Below are 18,778 nucleotides of genomic sequence, written 5' to 3' on the forward strand. Positions count from 1 at the left end.
GGAGGGTGCGAAATGCGTAAGGTGGGATATATGTGGGGTGGTATGTACAAGATACTCTTTTAATGTGAACATCAATAAATTAATTTGTTTTTACTTTAAGAGGCCTTGGGACTTATATCGTTTTTGATATAAACTTTTCAACGGTACAGGTGCCTCAAAATGGACACAAAGGAAAGGGCACATATTAACAGAATTGAAGTTATTGTGTCCAAATATACTCCAACACAGAATATGCATTTTATTTGCTGTTAAAGCCAGCAAAGTGGCTCGGAGCAACAATCGGATCATATAAGGGGGTCATGTGGAGTTGGTGATCATGAACCACTTCCGCTCAAATGTGTGATGGCCATTTCCATTTCGATATCTGTACATGTCTGGGGACCTTTAGCCATGCAAGATGTGGAACCTTTGACTGGCATGGGGAGTCCAGTAGGAAACATGCAAATAAACCACATCACATGCTTCCCTACTGCTGGCCCATGCTGACTCCAGTACAATGCTGTGGGCACACGGCTGCACTTCTACGTGGCTGTGCATGGCATATACACTGACATTGGCCTGGGGGCATCACTTGTTTCCAGCAGCGTGCACCATTCAACTCTCTAATGAGATATTTGCATTTCTCTTTAACTAATAGAACTGCTCAGGTGTGTTAGTGCACTGGGATTTTATTACTGCAGAGTTCTGGGATGAAGGTAGAAATTACGCAGCCGTTGGATCACAGACCGCATCTGTTGGTTGATGCGAACCCGCAATCCAACCACCCATACTCCTGCCCCTAAGGCCCACGATCGGATCAGTTTGATATCGCCCACCTCATGGTGGGCATATCGGAAAGAGATCCGCTCGTTTGGCAACATCGACAAACGAGCGGATCGTTCTGTGTATGGCCACCTTTACACAGAAGAAAGAATACCATGCATAGCTATTTCCAAAGCTACAAATTTTCCTTTGTAAAGAAGTTACCATATTGCTTAGTTTGGTCAAAGAATTAACCAGAACCTTTAAAAGAACTGCACATTTCTATGGCAACAATTCAATGGTACTGTTCTATAAAGATGTATGAAACCAAGTTGAAAATGTGAGATTTCAGGATATGCAAGGAAAATACACCACCCTGACATAAACTCATCCAGTTGGGATTAAAAAAAATATATTTATATTTTTCTTTGGAAGGTCAGAAGGTAGCATTTTCTATATAACCCCAAAAGAATGAGCTCATGTTAAAAAAAAAAAAAAGAATATATTTTCCCTTTAATTATGGTGACCCCCCATTTCTAATGACTAACCTAAGAATATATCTGTTATATCTGCTGGGTAATATTATCCCCCCTGGGCACACCTGACAGCCAATCAGATCACATCAGTGTCCCACCAATCTTCCCATACCCTCTGTCCTGGCACTTTGACAGTGGTAGAATCCAGGAAACAGACAACAAAAATAGTCCAATTGTGGATTTATGGGAGACAAGTACTGAAATAATAAACCATTCACATTGTCTAAATACTAATAGATCCTGGTTAGAGGGCCTTTAGTTAATCTGTCAAATACAGGGATATTAAAAGTAAAACAGGTTGTGTGTTTGTTACATCCAATTTATTGTTATTTTAAAGTGTATAAATTAATTTCTTTGGATTTTGCTGTATATTATGTCAGTCTGCTGGATTATGGTAATATCCAATAAAGAGTATTTCAAAAGAAAATCATACTGCCATTGTATTAATATTTGTGACATGTTTGCAGCTTACAGTATAATTTTGTTGCTCTCTGTATAATTTTTCACTAGAATCCGTTTACGGTTAGGAAGATATTTTTTATACTATTTACATATTATAGGAAAGATTGGAGGTGCTAAGAAAACGCAGAAAGAAAGGCCACACAAGGGCGCAATCTATATTAAAGGGGTTGTTCACCTTTAATTCAACTTTTAACATGATGCAGCAAGTGATATTTGGAGACAATTTGAAATTGTTTTGCATTTTTTATTCTTTAGGGGTTTTTGAGTTATTTGGTTTTTTAATCAACAGCACTCCAGTTTGCTAATGTGCAAGTTTCCCTAGCAACCCATGAATTTGTTTGTATAAGAGACTAGAATATGAATTGGAGAGGCCTGAATAGAAAGAAAGCAGCAATAAGAATAAACGTGTAGCCTTACAGCAGCCCCCCTGAAGCAAGTAGATGTGCACCAGCATCAGTGTGTCTGTATCAGTGTTTATGGGGGTGGGTAAGTTACTGCATGAGCAGGGCTTTTAGATTTCGGTCTTTCTTTCAAAGTGTTAAATCAGCTCAGAAGCCAGAGCATTCTAGATGATTTGTGACGAGCCCTAAGCTTAGCTTCTCAACAGCTGCTCAGAGCCCACTGAGCATGTGAGTGTCACAGACACTTTCCAAGATGGTGACCCCTGTGACAAGTTTGAAGTCCTGGATCATTGCTGCTATTGACAAGCTGAAACTTTAGGCTGGTGCAATAAGTTCAGTATATAACTTTTATTATTAGGGGTTAGCTCTCCTTTAAGAAACTCTCTAGAAGAATTTTCTGTAGAAATTTCTGTAGAAAGCTGCAGAGCAAAACACAAATGTTTTGGTAACAAACCCAAATTCACTCTCCCGATTAATAGTAATGATTGTGGCCGTTTGATCAGGCCAGAAGGAATCCGGAATAGAAATTGCTCCCAGAGAGGTGGTGGGGGGCCCAGATGCATGGTCTGCACCTGGGCCTGGGATCTACTAGTTACATGACTGAATGTAAGAGAATGTGGCACTCTAATAACGGCACAAAGCATGCATGTCTGAAGACAGGACAACCCGTACAGTAGGGAATTAGTACCTATGGGCTGCTGCCTACCCATTAAAACCCGTCAGTCATACACCAATATGTTTCCCCTCTTATAAAGAAAAAGCAAAGCATTCCCGGCTAACTAAAGATATGTAAGTATTCCACTGATGACAAACTTTATACCTATTTACCCTTACAGCCGTGGGGAGAAGTAATTGACCTTATGCTTAGCTGTGCCCCCATTAACTGTAACAAAGAGCTCTTTGGTTTCCATTGCTTTGCACAGCTTGGGAGGTTTCATCCATCAACGGTGCAGAGCAATACTGGTGATGAAATGTTAGCCGAGCAATACATCAAGCCACAGTCAGCTACTGGAGACAGACATGAGAATGGTTTATAAGAGCTGTACACCTGCTCTGTGCCAGTTTCAGTCTTGACATGTTCTTAACTAGAATTAGTGTAACCATCACATAGCAATAACACAGAGCCAAGAATGTGCAGCGCTATCCAAATGAAAACCTACGGACAACATGCAGCCCCCTGCCCAATGGAGTTTTATATCCCCAAGCAGCACCAAGTGTAACAGACATTTTTAGCGAAGCAGAGAATATAACCTGGTTGGGGTGAGACGGGCTAAAATTAGCCAAAAAGTCCTTCACGTGCAAGACATGCAACATAAAGTCTTCTGAAAACAGAAGGTATTTACTTGCCTCGTGCCATATTATATACAGTACATAGCACTGCCTTAATACCACAAACAAGAGGTTAACTTTTTAGAATACTGTCTTAATACAATCCACAAAGATAGATGATTTTAGAAGTCATGGGGTTCAACTGCAGCCAGGGCACTCCAAGGATTAACATTCTCCCTATTCTTGCATGGGTTTCCTCTGGGTACTCTGGTTTCTTCTCAAACATTTAGGATTATTTGGGTCCAACTAAACTGACCCTAAAGCTCCCCATAGACACAATGTTTCTTCTTGCCGAATGACCGATTTTAGCAAAGTCCGGCCAATCCTTCGAAATTATTGTGCGGTTAGTGGGATTCGAATGATCGACCAACTTACGATTTTTCGGCCGACATCTGTCAAGAAATTGATCGGCCAGGTTAAAAAATCTTTGTCGGTCCCAGTGCAATCTATCTATGTTTGCAGGGCCAAGCAGGCAGCTCCCCTTTGTTTTCCTTGCAAATTGGTCTTTTTAGTTGAAGGTCAATTCCTACGATCGTTCCGAGAAAATCGTGGTCTCACGATGAGGATCGGATCTTTTAAAAACCTCAACCAGTACCGTTACTAGAGGGGGCGGGCGCTGGTGCGTGACGCGCAGCCGGGCCCCCGCCCCCCTCCGTACGCCCTGAATTGCAGGCATTTTAGTCTCCTCTTCTTTGGGGCAACTAATCTCCCCGAAAGAATGAAAATCGCCGGCGGGAGGCAGTTCGGAGAGATTAGTCACCCCAAAGAAGAGGAGATTTGTCATCGGGCGACTCATCTCCCGAATCTGACCATGTGCCCTGACCCTTAGTATGATGTGGAGAGTGATATTTTGAGACAATCTGCAATTGGTTTTCATTTCTTGTTATCTGTGATTTTTATGTTGTTTAACTTTTTATTCAGCAGCTCTCCAGTTTGCACTTTCAGCAATCTGGTTGCTAGGGTCCAAATTGTCCTAGCAACCATGCATTGATTTGAATAAGAGACTGGAATATGAAAAGGAAAGGGTGTAAATAGAAAGATGAGCAATAACAATACATTTGTAGCCTTACAAAGCATTCATTTTTAGTAGGGATACACCGAATCCAGGATTCGGTTTGGGATTTGGGGAGGATTCGGCCTTTTCCAGCAGGATACAAATCCTTGTGAGTGGCTGAATCGAATACGGGAAAGGAAAATCGTGACTTTTCATCTCAGAACAAGGAAGTAAAACATTCTTTTTCCACGTTTTCCTTTCCCGCCTCTAATTTGCATATGCAAATTAGGATTCAGTTCGGTAGTCGGCCTAATCTTTCACAAAGGGTTCGGCCAAATCCTAAATAGTGGATTCAGTGCATCCCTAGTTTTTAGCTGGAGAGAGTCAGAAGAAGACGGCAAATAGTTCAAAAACTATAAAAAACATAAATAATGAAGACCAATTGAAAAGCTGCTTAGAATTAACATACTAAAAGTTAACTAAAAGGTAAACCATGGCTTTAAATATTGGGGAATGCCTCAAACTCAAAATGTCTGCATTCAGCCAAACACCAAATCCTCCCAAGATTCCATGGAATACCAACCCCTAATTTGCATAATGCAATTTGAGAAAAAAACACATCAACTGCCAATGAAAAAGTGTTGCTTCAGTTGTTCTGAGTTTGGACAATAGTTTGGCCCAACATGAAGAATTCCAGGATTCACTTGAGGATGTTGCATAGCACAATGCTAGGCTATACTGCATGTATTCCAGGGGCATATTCATATTTATAAGCTGTGCTAAGAAGTTCTATACAGAGATACCAGAACGAGGAGTTCTAACATGCAGTCATTCTAATGCAGTAGAACTACAACTCCCAACATGAAGATGACAGATCAAACCGCTGTTTAAAAATGTAAAAAAGCCGTTTACTGTAATATAGATATAGATAGATATAGATATATAATATTGAAAGACATATCTCATGAACCCGGGAGATGCAAGAGTTCTTCAATTATTTAACCAGTCTGACGCTGCCTTGGTGCATTCCAACTGTCTGATTCTGCTGCTGCCGTTACTATGGTAACTTCCAATAAAGGTACCAAAACTAGAGCCAATCAATTCTTCTTAACAATGCCTAATCCTGACAGAGCTCTGCATGAGACCCCTTTACAAAGAAAAATCAATGGCAATTGTATGTGTGAGAAAAGGCAAGGCTAGTTGTGCCGGACAGTCTGATCCGTCTGCAGTTAAGTCTTGCTAGAAGCCTGACACTAATGAATGCCCAATCAGCATGCATAGTCTTCCTGCGCATCTGCCACAGATCAGGCAAGTCATCAGATTGAGATGTTATATCTTCCCATGGATGTAAGGCATCATCAGTGTGCAATACGTAGGGCGAGAAAAGCACAACTTTGCAAGAAGAAAAGTTTTCTTTGGTCTACTAACCCTTAGCAACCAATGAACAGTTTGGTGCAATCTAAAAATGTAAAACAAAAAATGCCTATGAATAAAAATGCACCAAATAATGCTATGCCCAACTGTAAGAAAAGGAATGTGGGGGTGAACGCTCATCCACAAGAGTGTGTAGCATGTAATAAGCTCTGGCAAAGTACAAGCAACAGCCGGAATAAGGACAGAGTCCTTTAATGTTACATAATATACGTTATATATACTTATAAAGTTTAACTCACTCTTATGTTTGGCTGTTTCAATTGTGCTTTCATTCCTCTGCTTGTAAATGAAATAGACACAAACACAATGCTGTATCTGACAATCACAGAGTCTGCCTTGCAAATCAAACCATTGTTCTGTCTCATAAAATCATTCTCATCCCATCAAGGTCTTACTGTGGGCCAACAGAGAACTGCTGGGCAAGGACTCCATGAGTAATGGGGTTTACAAATCTGCCCAATAGAGATGCAGGGGGTTGGAAAGCCCCATACATGGGCCAATAAACTGCCAACTCTGCCTAGAGGGGGCCAATAAGCTAAAACACTGTATCCAAAAAGAATGTGAGGACCTCCAATAATAAAGAAACAAATATATAAAAAGTAGAAAAATTTATTAGGACATAAGACCTAACGCGTTTAGTGCCTATTGGGGCACTTACTCATAGGCTAAATGGCACATCCCTGTACACATGTTATAAAGGGGCTGTAGTAAAGGGGTGTGCCATTTAGCCTATGAGTAAGTGCCCCAATAGGCACAAAACGCGTTAGGTCTTATGTCCTAATACATTTTTCTACTTTTTATATCTTTGTTTCTTTATTATTGGAGGTCCTCACATTCTTTTTGGATACAGTGTTTTGGACTTTGCACCTTGGGACTGAGGTGAACTGTGAGTGAATCCTCCTTTACCAACTTAAAGGGCATGTAAAGTCTAAAATAGAATAAGGCTAGAAATGCTGTATTTTGTATACTAAATATAAACATGAACTTACTGCACCACAAGCCTAATCAAACAAATAATTTATGCTTTCAAAGTTGGCTACAGGGGGTCACCATCTTGTAACTTTGTTAAACATCTTTGCAAGACTAAGACTGTGCACATGCTCAGTGTGGTCTGGGCTGCTTATGGATCGTCATAAACAAAGCGGCTTGAGTTCTGCATGGCTGGGAAGTAAGGCGGGGGCTCCCCCTGCTGTTCATAAGTATGATTGTTTCCCTGCTCAGCAGTTAGGGACCATCTCACAATTCCTATCCACAGCAGTAAATGAAGGGAGAATTTCACTGCATACAGTCAGGTTTCTTATAAAAACGGTACACATTTTTTAATTAAAGTGTATTGGAGATAGGTTTCTTTTTCTTTAAAGAAAGTAAAAATGGGATTTTATTTTTTTGCCTTTACATGTCCTTTAACAACAATTTTGTATTTTTGACTTAGTAATTACTTTTTGAGTGGTACTATTTACATTTTCTTTAATGTGGCAGTAGCACAAACTCTGCCTTTATAGTTGATGTTTTCGGGGCCAATAAGCTGCCAACTCTGCCTGGAGGGAGCCAATAAGCTGCCAAGTCTCACTTTATACCTTCCTTTATTTTCTATCTAGTCTTTATTTAAGACTTCATAATCTTTAGAGCAGTCGCACACTGCCCAGTTTTAAGGTGGTTTTTTGCTCATCACATTTTACCCACTGAAAACAGACAAAAGTTTTACCCTATAGACTGCTTTCAAGTGAAAATAGCATCAAAATTGCCCGTGCTGGCATTGTGACATTAATTGTATTACAGATATTTTGATGCAGCATTTTCAGTTGTGAAAAAGAACTATGAAGTAAAATGGGGGGCCTGGAACCAATGTCCAATACAAGGGACTTCTGTCTTTAAGGGGACCGCTGCCCTGCTGACATGTTCCTAATGTGCTGAATGAGCATTTTCAGAGTATATACCAGGCCCTAAATAGAAACAAGCAAGTAGCTTTCGTTTTGTTTGTAACTTTTCCTACATCTGATTATGAGCAAAACGGAAACCACTGCCCAGCCAAACACTGGAGTGGAGTTGACATAGTGCTACTGACATATAGCTCACAGAAAGGGATCAAAGCAATTACACATCATTTCTCAAAAGATGGTAAATCCCTCGGGAACGGCTATGTTCCATTTGATGTGAAATTATTTGTATTCCAGTGGTATGAAGGCAGCTCACAGGACATCCTTACCTACCAATTCACCCTCTCTCCATTCCTACGGTTAACGAGTAATAAACCATTGCTGTGTGTGCCCTCAGCCCACTCACCCAAACACAGATATCTGCAGCTGCAATTATCCCTTTGCTACTTGCAGCTAAATGGCACAATGCTATCACATGCAGCATTATTCACGAGGCAGGAGCTCATACAGCTATCTGTCCTCTAATGACTCCATGCACCACCCCACATGAGCACAAGTATATAGCTCTGTGTGATACAGACATATACTGTGGAAAACACCATCTTTTGATGAAATGAGTTATGGGAAAAAGAGAAATGTTAACCTCAGATAGAGCTTATATAAGAATACAACTAAAGATGCAAAGACATTGGGTTATTTTTGATTCCACGGAACGGATTGGCCCATGGGTTGAGTGGATGGATACCGTGCAAGTGGCCATACATGTATATGCCGCTTCTACTGTTCCAGCCCCTCTCTATTTCCTCATCTGCCGACTAACTTGCAAATACTGATGCACTGCCCACTCAACTTTTCAAACACATCCAATCTGTGAACTGATAATGTGGCGTGTATGATTAAAATTGCCAAACTGCCTGATCAAATCTAAGCATGCTTTTAGACCAGCTCTGCTCCAAACTCACCCAACCAAATAGCCGCAGAGGTCCCCAGCTCCCGCTGATACTCTGCTTGTTGTTACCCATGGAAGGTGCCAGTATTTAATCTTACAGTGGTAAAAAGCAGGAGGTGGAATGGGGCAATTCTGAGAGCTTTTCTGCCTGTGCCATAAGCCTTAAGGTGGCCACTTACAGGCCAATAAATGCTCCTAACAGGTTTGATTTTTCCATCCAACATGGTCCACATTGGTGCAATCCTCATTCAACAGTACTGTAGGCTCCTCAGTCCCTATGTATGAGGGCCAACAATCAAATCAGTCAAAAATGTCCGAAAAATGTGGGTGGCCAAAGGGCATCCAGATCCACTTGTTTGGCAACCCTCATGAGAAGGTTTGGCCAGTTTAGGACCATGTATCATTACGTTTACCATGAGCCTTAGGCTACTGTACAGCAGACCCGAACTAAAAGGCCCATATAGTAAATCATCTAAATCTGCCAATTCGTCTGCATTATTATTTGGCTTCTGGTCTTTCAGTCACAAAATGGATTGTCAAAAATATGATAAGAATGTATGATGTTCCTGTTGCAGGGCTTCCCTATCTTTTGTAGAGGATTTACTAATCCTGCCCTCTCCTCACAAAAGCCTCCTGTTAGGTTTAGTCATTATACTTTGCAATGTCTACATCTATATCCATATGTGCAACTGGACCTCCCGCGGGGGAACGCATTCCTTTAATTGTATACATTACTTTAATGGAATTCCTCGTTTTTACGCGGGTCACAATAAAAGCAAGATGAATACACTGCTTGTAGGATTAAACTATAGTAATTAAACTGCTAAGAATAGGCACGTATAGCCCTGATGTGTACACTCATTATAAATACATTGACAGTACAGGAAATGCTTTACATTACATTGAAGATTCTGCTGAAAAGAGAGCCGTGTACAAACGCATCCTTTGTTCAACTCGGGCGAGGCCCATACCCTATGTTTATAGCAGATCTGACGTGCGGGAGAACAAGGCACATTTGCCTTACACCATTATTTACTCTATGTTTCAATGTCCACAATGATTGTATCGACCTACAGTAGATACAGTGTAACATATAGGAGGTTACAGAACAAAGAAAAAACCTTGAACATTTACTAACTCGTTTCCTCTTTTCACTGTGACTTCCACTTGCCTGCCTTTCTAGGTCTATTGACCCTTCACTCTGCCAGAACTTCTACAAAAGTTGTAGATAGGAAAGCTGTGGAAAAGCTCAGCTCCTACAATAAAAAGTATGCAAAAATCATTTTAGCATAATGAAAGAAAATGTAATTCTATGACAATTCAAAACATACATTCGTTATAAATTTGCAATGGTTTTAAAGTTAGTTCTAAATGCTATTAAAAACAGTCTTTATCTATATCCATGTTCTCTAAATCTGACTCTTAAAACAAAGTAGCAAGAGTTCTCCTCCAAGTCTGCTGCACTGTTTCAGGAGTCAATCTCAGGAACGCAGAAAATATAAAGAGTAGGGATGCACCGAATCCAGGCTTCGCCCGAACGGAATCCTAATTTGCATATGCAAATTAGGGGCAGAGAGGGAAATCACTTGACTTTTTGTCACAAAACAAGGAAATAAAAAAAATGTTCCCTTTCCCACTCCAATGCAAATTAGGATTCAGATTCAGTTCGGTATTTGGCCAAATCTTTCGCGAAGGATTCGGGGGTTCAGCCGAATCAAAAATAGTGGATTCGGTGCATCCCTAATAGAGCATACTTCTCAACCTTTGAAAATTGGGAATAAAAAATCAGACATGCGTAGCGCACCAACATTTTTGACCACGCTCATTTTATGGAAACACCCCCTAATTACCATGTCCATTTTACAAAATGTAGCAGGTTATGAAAGTTTGAACTAGGGATGCACTGAATCGACTATTTTGGATTTGGCCCCCGAACCCCCGAATCCTTTGTGAAAGATTCGGCCAAATACCGAACCCTAATTTGCATATACAAATTAGGGGTGGGAAGGGGAAAACATTTTTTACTTCCTTGTAATGCAAATTAGGATTTGGATTTGGTTCAGCCGGGCAGAAGGATTTGGCCGAAGCCGAATCCTGCTGAAAAAGGCAGAATCCCGAACCAATCCTGGATTCGGTGCATCCCTAGTTTGAACACATTTCTGGACATTTAGTGTCATGTTTTATGTGTTATAACAGTTGTGCTCATGAAGCTGAAATTGTCCTTTAAGCTGGGAGTCTCAATTCCCCAAGAGAGACCTGCTTATCTTAAATAAGTACATTTGTATCTTTCATTATCTTAAACTGTTACAAAAGTATACAAGTGCAGCTCTGGGCTCTCTGCCAAAAAGCCTCTTATTTTAATTAAGTTTCATAAACATTGTATCTTTTTCTGGCGTCAGTGCAGGAGATCAAAGAGAAACTCAGACATTTCAACAAGAAACCCGGGACTGCGGGCTGAGCTGTCAAAATCGGGACTCTCCCGCAAAAAACAGGACAGTTGGGAGGTATGAAAGAGCCAAACAGCTACTACTGGTGTGTAAAACACTCCATCAGACGTCAGAATGGCCACACTTGTAAAACTCACTAAAAAGCTTCCACTTGGCTCCTTTACCAACAATGGGCACAGCAACCAACCAGAGATGTGCTTTCATTATCCTACTTTCAATACACTTAACAAATGTAATCAGTGATTGGTTGAGACAGGTAAAGGTGGCCATACACGGATAGATCCGCTCGTTTGGCGATGTCGCCAAACGAGCGGATCTCCCTCCGATATGCCCACCTTGAGGTGGGCAATATCGGGCTGATCCGATCGTGGGCCCTAGGGCCCAACGATCGGATCCTAGCGTTCGCCAAACGGGCGGTCGGATCGCGGGACCACATCAACGAACAGATGCGGCCGCGATCCGACGGGATTTTTAACCCCATCCGATCGAGATCTGGCCGACTTTCGGCCAGATCTCGATCGGGGAAGCCCGTCGGGGGCCCCCATACACGGGCCAATAAGCTGCCGACACGGTCTGTCGGCAGCTTTTATCGGCCCGTGTATGGCCACCTTTACTGCACTGGGAAAAAAATCTGCCCGTTGGAAGTATACGACTCCCTGCTCCACTAATGACCCGCACACTGCCCAATATACAGAAGCTACATCCCTAATTCTCCACCTGACCCGCAACCCCCCTAGAAAGTCATGTCCGCATATCGTCCACAAGCTTTGGATATACATAAAGTGAAGCTTTGAAAAAACATTAAAGGGATACTGACACCAGAATTTAAACTTTTTTTACATCTATCATAATATTGCCTTTGGAAGCTACATATAACTTTGCCATAAAGTATTTGCACAATGCTTTTACATTACCTGTCTGATGCCCCATGTTCCTGTATGAGGGGGCTGCCATATTTGTGCAGCAGGAGTTTGGTAGCATTAGAAACTTTAACGGACAGGCTGAGATTGGACAGTCAGTGCGCGGAACCAATTTGGTAAACCCGAACCCGACTCATGACCCGCAACCCACATACTTAGGGGGGAAAAAAAAGAGTAAAACTCGCCATGGAGAAGACCCGTGACCTGACCCACAAACCTGGAGAACCGCCGACCCGTGTCTATACCTGCTCCCGAAAACTTCCACCTGCAACCCGCAGGGTACCGCAGGTTTTTGCAGGTAACCCGCGGGTACCCGACCCACTGCAGGACTCTAAGTCAGGTTGACAAAATAGTCAGTCAGGTTTAGAAACTTCAACTAACAATTACTTACAAAACAAACCTCTCAGCAAAAAAACGACCAACATGAACTATAGGTAACTTTTAATGTACATTCATATTTTAAAAAGTAGTTTTTTGTGTCAGTATCACTTTAAGTCAGTGGTTGTAGGACTTTTTCAGTTCATGATCCCTTTGAAAGGTCTCAGCTTTGGTCAGGGCTTCCCCGAGTTCAGTGTGGATACAGTAGAACCCTAATTTTACATCACCTTAATTTGCATTTCCCTGTGCCCGTCCATTCAGTTAAATTTTATTCCCAGATTTAAGTTTGTTTTGATTGGTCACTTGAAAGACTTAAAAGCGGGGTTCTATACTGTTCCACTGGTGTATCTGCCATAGTTCTTACAATATATAGCACATCACATCCGTTGTCAACCAAATCATCACCCTATCTTACCTTCAAGCTGCTCCCCCACAGTTTTGGATTCACTGCATTAAGTGGAGCGTTGAAAGACTTTCTTAAAGGAACAGTAATGTCAAAAGATGAAAAGGTTTAAAGGAATGACAATATAATGCAGTGTTGCCCTGCACTGGTAAAACGTTTTTTTTTGCTTCAGAAACTCTACTATAGTTTATATAAACAAGCTGCTGTGTAGCCATGTGGGCAGCCTTTCAAGCACAGGATATACAATAGATAACAGATAATTTCTCCCGTATACTACAAGGTTATCTGTTATCTGCCGCATATCCTGTGCCTTTTCTCCCTTTTCAGCTTTGACTGGCTGCCTCCATGACTACACAGCAGCTTGTTTATATAAACTACAGTAGTGTTTCTGAAGCAGGCATACCAGTTGTACCAGCACAAAGTGACAGTTCATTATATTTTCGATGCTTTAAAACACTTTCATTTTTGTGTTACTGTTAATTTAAATCGAGGGATGCACACTCACATTGATGAACCACAATTTTAACTTAACCCAAGCAGCCACGTATGGAGCTGTAGCTCAGCAAAATATGGAGCAACAAAGAACGGACACCCCTGTATATACAGATACTAACACTCTATATGTAACTGCCCCTAGGCCTAGAAACAACAACCAGTAACCCATCAGTACCCTGGAGCTCTGTGGCAGTTTATTATAATTCTTTCTATACCATAATAATTCAATAGAAAGTCCTTTAAACAGCGAGAGTCACATTGCTGCCAAAGGATTAAATATTTTGAAAAAGGGATAAACCCAAACGAGAGCTGCCAAATGCATTACGCCAATATAATCGGCTGCAAAACAGAACCAAAAGTAGCACTGGCCCTCTGAAAAAGGCAAAGTAAAAGGATAATTGTTTTGTTTTAAAGGACTAATTGACCGGGTGCCTAATATTTTGAATTAGACTTTACTAGCCCTTTAAATAGAAGGAAAAGCAGAGCAGATATGGAAATGTAATGACACCAAAGTAACAAATCCATGAATGTGATTAAGTAAAGGTATGAGATCAATTGTCCAGAAGGCATGGGAATTAGGGTTTTCTAGATAATGGACTTTTCTGCAGATTGGAGCACTATGCCAAAATACAACTAAAGAATTAAATGCCAGGGATTTCGGGAACTGGAGTCTTGGCTGCAGGAGAGCTACATTCTTTCAGTGGTGCATATAGTCTGGAGCAGCAGTGCAGGAATATAGAAAGGGATAGATACAGCAGAAGTCCAATTTTACGTACCAGATTTAACAGTTTCCTTGAAAATCACACTGTTTTTACATGGTCCAATACAGGCAAGTGGTGGCTTTTTGTTTTTTCCCATATTTTACGTTTTCCTGGAACTTACGCTGTTTTGATGCAGTCCCCCAGGAAAGATAAAATCGGGGTTCTACTATACAGCTTTTCATTAACATTTACACGTGCAATGTATATATAGTGTATGGAAAATAATTTAGGATTATATTTATATATAGAAACGCATCTTACAACACAAATACTCTGGCAGAATTACTCAATAAGGCATTTCATTTCAAATATTAGCTTTAAAGTTCAAGGTTTCTCTAGATCAGCCTTTGTAACTGTATCTCTCCCCAGTCTGTGTTTGCTAACTAGCAACACTCGATGAGTAAATGTGACAAAATCCTTCAAACTTAGATCACTGATCAGGTGGGAAAAAAAACCTAAAATCTATATATAAATCTTTTTTTTTTGCTACTGTACATAACCTGAAATCTGTACAAATTTTACTTGAAACAAGAGGCACGCAGTTCACTACCTTTGAAATGTTAAAACATTTCCTAAAGGATGGATTCTAAATTTATACTTCCTATGTCCATATCCGGCATAATACACTGATATATATATATATATATATATATATATATATATATATATATATATATATATATATATATATAGTTCTCTGGGCAACGGGAAACTTAAAGTTTTAGATTACAGTTATTTAAAATATGTCTCTAGTTTTGCATGGGGCTTGAGACTAATGTGGGGGTCCCCATAAAAGGGAGGGCAGAAACTAAATAAACCAGGGATGCTCACCAGCTGTAATAAACTACAACTCCCTGCATTCCTTTGATTGTCAGGTGATGCAGCTAGATGTCTTACATAATCAGACTTTTATCTATGTTTCTCACAAAGGGACCCAGGTGGATTCCTCGTTCTCCCTACATTTCTAGCACCATACGCCCTAGCAGCGTCAGCCACAGGCAAATCAGCCCCATAAAATGATTAACTAACTGCCAGCAAAAAGTGCAAAGCATTTCATCAGGTCTGTCTGCCCTCATTAATGACAACGCGGCTCTAGGGCAAATGATGTGTGTGACAATGTCGAGTTACTAAACGAACAGATTTCAGCAGGGGAATATAATAAACGTTATCGCTTTAAAAGAAATTCTATCATCTTAAAGTAACAGTAACACTAAACAATGAAAGTGTTTTAAAGTAATGAAAATATCATGTAGTGTTGCCCTGCACTGGTGAAACTGGTGTGTTTGCTTCAGAAACACTACTATAGTTCATATAAACAAGCTGCTGTGTAGAAATGTCGGAAATTGAAAAATGTCTATATGGCACTGTTAAATAGTGGATAACAGATAACACCATTATGTTCTACAGAGTTTATCTGCTATAACTTGAGCCTTTTCTCCTTTGAATGGCTGCCCCCATTGCTACACAGCAGCTTATTTATATAAACTATTGTAGTGTTTCTGAAGCAAACACACCAGTTTTACCAATGCAGGGCAACACCTCATTATATTTGTATTCATTTAAAACACTTTCATTTCTTGATGTTGCTGTTCCTTTAATCTCTATATTTATTGTTATTTTGTGGTTAGTTTTCTTACCAGGTACAAAAGCAGCTTGCACTCATGTTAAAATATTAAGTGAGGGAATGCTTATTATAAAAAAGGAAGGTTGTGGGAGCACTACAAGTAAAAATGTGTTTAAATACAATGGAAGTGCTACTGATTTGGCCAATTAATCAATGCACATTCCCTGGTCTCCTGTCTCATAAGTAATTCCGTATCTATGTAAGTGCATGTATTTACAAAAACAGGGGTACATTGTGGAAAGCTGCGGGTGTCAGCAAACCTCCTATGCGTATAAGAACAGAGACACGCAGTCAGTTCAGGGAGATTAGTCGCCCGGCAACAAATGTCCTTTTCTTCGAGGCGACTAATCTTCCTGAACTGCTTTCTCGCCGGCTAGAATGTAAATCGCCAGCGGGATGGCACGCGGAGTGCTTCATTTTCCGAAGTTGCCTCAAGAGGAAACTTCGGGCGACTTCGGAAAATGAAATGCTCGCCATCCTGCCGGTGATTTTCATACTAGCCAGCGGGAAGGCAGTTCGGTAAGATTAGTCGCTCCAGCGACAAACCTCCTCTTCTTCAGGGCGACTAATCTCCCCGAACTGCCTTCCCGCCGGCTAGAATGAAAATCGGCAGCGGGATGGCACTCGGAGTGCTTTGTTTTCCGTGGTTGCCTCACAAGTGGTTTCGGAAAATAAAATGCTTGCCATCCTGCCGGTGATTTTTATTCTAGTTGGCGGGAAGGCAGTTCGGGGACATTAGTTGCCCTGAAGAAAAGGAGGTTTGTCGGTGGAGCGCTGGAGCGACTAATCTCCCTGAACTGCATCCCGCCGGCTAGAATGTAAATTGCCAGCGGGATGGCACTTGGAGGGCTTCATTTTCCGAAGTCGCCTCACGAGGAAACTTCGGGCGACTTCAGCAAAAGAAGTGCTCACCATGCTGCCGGCGATTTTCATTCTAGCTGGTGGGAAGGCAGTTCGGGGAGATAAATCGCCCCGAAGAAAAGGAGATTTGTCACAGGACGACTAATCTCCCCGAATCTCTGCCTTAAAGGCGCCTGAGCAGGAGAAAGTGACAAAAATGTTAATGTATCACATTTTCTTGTCATCTACAATGACTTGATGTGTCAGAATTCTGTTTTTAAAGCCCTGGTAAAACCAAATATATATATAAAAGGATATTCCTAGGAATCACAGAATCCGTTTTGTGCACAAAATGAATATTTCCGTGTGACAGAAGTGCTGCAGTTGTTCCCAGCAAAACTGAGCTCTCAACACTGAAGAACTTTCAATAGCAAAGCCCCACAGAGACCAGGCACAGGAGATAAAGGCAGAAAAAGACGCAGAAAGCCATGTACTCACTCAAAGCCAAAGACTTCACTTCTTCCTGCTGATCGGCCCCAGTGCGACAGCTCCTGCCCGAGTACACACGTTGCGCCCGACTTTATTCCCGCCGCTGCATGGGTGCAAAGTGCCGCTGTCCCGCACGCACAAAGTTGCTCGTGAAGAAAAGAGAAGCGAATAGAGAGCGCTTGGACTTGAAGCGACTAACATTCAGCGGCGCAATCGCGGGCACGGGGGAGCGCAGAGACTTACAGCGGGGCTGATGGGGGATTCAATAGTCCATTCTCCAGCGGAGCGTGCGAAGCAGCAGGAGCGAGAGTAGGAAGCAGAGATCTCACACTGTAGGTCCCACCGTGCAACACATTTACAAACCTCTGGGCTGTGTGTGGCTTCCAGCGCAGGCTCGGCCCCCACATGACGTCACGCTCTCTTGTCACATGGCCACATGACAGGCGAGAGAGAGAGAAAGAGAGAGAGAGCTCTGGTTGTCCTGGCAACGAAAGAAAGTGTTCTAAAAAGATTTCAATAGGTCAGATCCTTCAGCCTGTACTGTGTGCGCATTGTAGTCATTAGATGCCCTGGCACAGGCTTCCCTCACCTGCTGCTGCTCCTTTGTTATCCAACCTGAATAGTGTACTGTACCTGATAGTTATACCTGTATACTGTACTGTACCTGATAGTTATACCTGTATACTGTACTGTACCTGCTAGTTATACCTGTATACTGTACTGTACCTGATAGTTATACCTGTGTACTGTACTGTACCTGCTAGTTATACCTGTGTACTGTACTGTACCTGATAGTTATACCTGTATACTGTACTGTACCTGATAGTTATATAGTGAATAAAGTACCCCCTCTTGTAAAATATAAGGATATTATAAGTTACCGAGGAGTTTCATGACCATATAAAAACACGAGGCCGAAGGCCGAGTGTTTTTATACAGGTCATGGAACTCCGAGGTAACTTATAATATCCTCATATTTTACAACTGGGGGTACTTTATTTATTATAATACACAAATTTTAGTGAGTCATGTGACAGAAATTACATCACTACTCACCGTTTATAAGGATATAATTTACAAGATATTCATGGCTTTTGTGTATTATACCTGTATACTGTACTGTACCTGTTAGTTATATCTGCATACTGTACTGTACCTACTTTTATACTGTACTGTACCTGCTAGCTATACCTGTATACTGTTCTGTACCTGCTAGCTATATCTGTATACTGTACTGTACCTGCTAGTTGTATCTGTATACGGTACCTGATAGTTATACCTGTATACTGTACTGTACCTGTTAGTTATATCTGTATACTGTACTGTACCTGCTAGTTATACCTGTATACTGTACTGTACCTGCTAGCTATACCTGTATACTGTACTGGGGCTGCTAGCTATATCTGTATACTGTACTGTACCTGCTAGTTATACCTGTATACTGTACTGTACCTGCTAGTTATACCTGTATACTGTACTGTACCTGCTAGTTATACCTGTATACTGTACTGTACCTGCTAGTTATACCTGTATACTGTACTGTACCTGCTAGTTATACCTGTATACTGTACTGTACCTGCTAGCTATACCTCTATACTGTACTGGGGCTGCTAGCTATATCTGTATACTGTACTGTACCTGCTAGTTATACCTGTATACTGTACTGTACCTGCTAGGTATACTGTACTGTACCTACTT

The 18,778-nt window shown here is 41.2% G+C and overlaps 1 protein-coding gene across 3 annotated transcripts in view; it reads right to left on the bottom strand.

Moving 5' to 3' along the window:
* The window catches only part of ncald.S (neurocalcin delta S homeolog), a 69,564-nt gene extending 52,111 nt beyond the window's left edge, over positions 1 to 17,453 (bottom strand). Inside the window, exons 1-2 of one of the 3 annotated variants that reach the window (XM_041567949.1) lie at positions 17,090 to 17,437; positions 9,862 to 9,979 (exon numbers count right to left, since the gene is read on the bottom strand). The gene's annotated coding sequence lies outside the window, so the exon portion shown is untranslated. Of the gene's footprint in view, positions 1 to 9,861; positions 9,980 to 17,089 lie in introns of all 3 variants that reach the window. The other 2 variants (XM_018223892.2, XM_018223891.2) reach the window with 2 other exon arrangements.
* Between the last annotated feature and the right edge of the window lie 1,325 nt (positions 17,454 to 18,778).

The sequence above is a fragment of the Xenopus laevis genome, chromosome 6S (assembly GCF_017654675.1).
Source record: "Xenopus laevis strain J_2021 chromosome 6S, Xenopus_laevis_v10.1, whole genome shotgun sequence".
NCBI classification, from domain to species: domain Eukaryota; kingdom Metazoa; phylum Chordata; class Amphibia; order Anura; family Pipidae; genus Xenopus; species Xenopus laevis.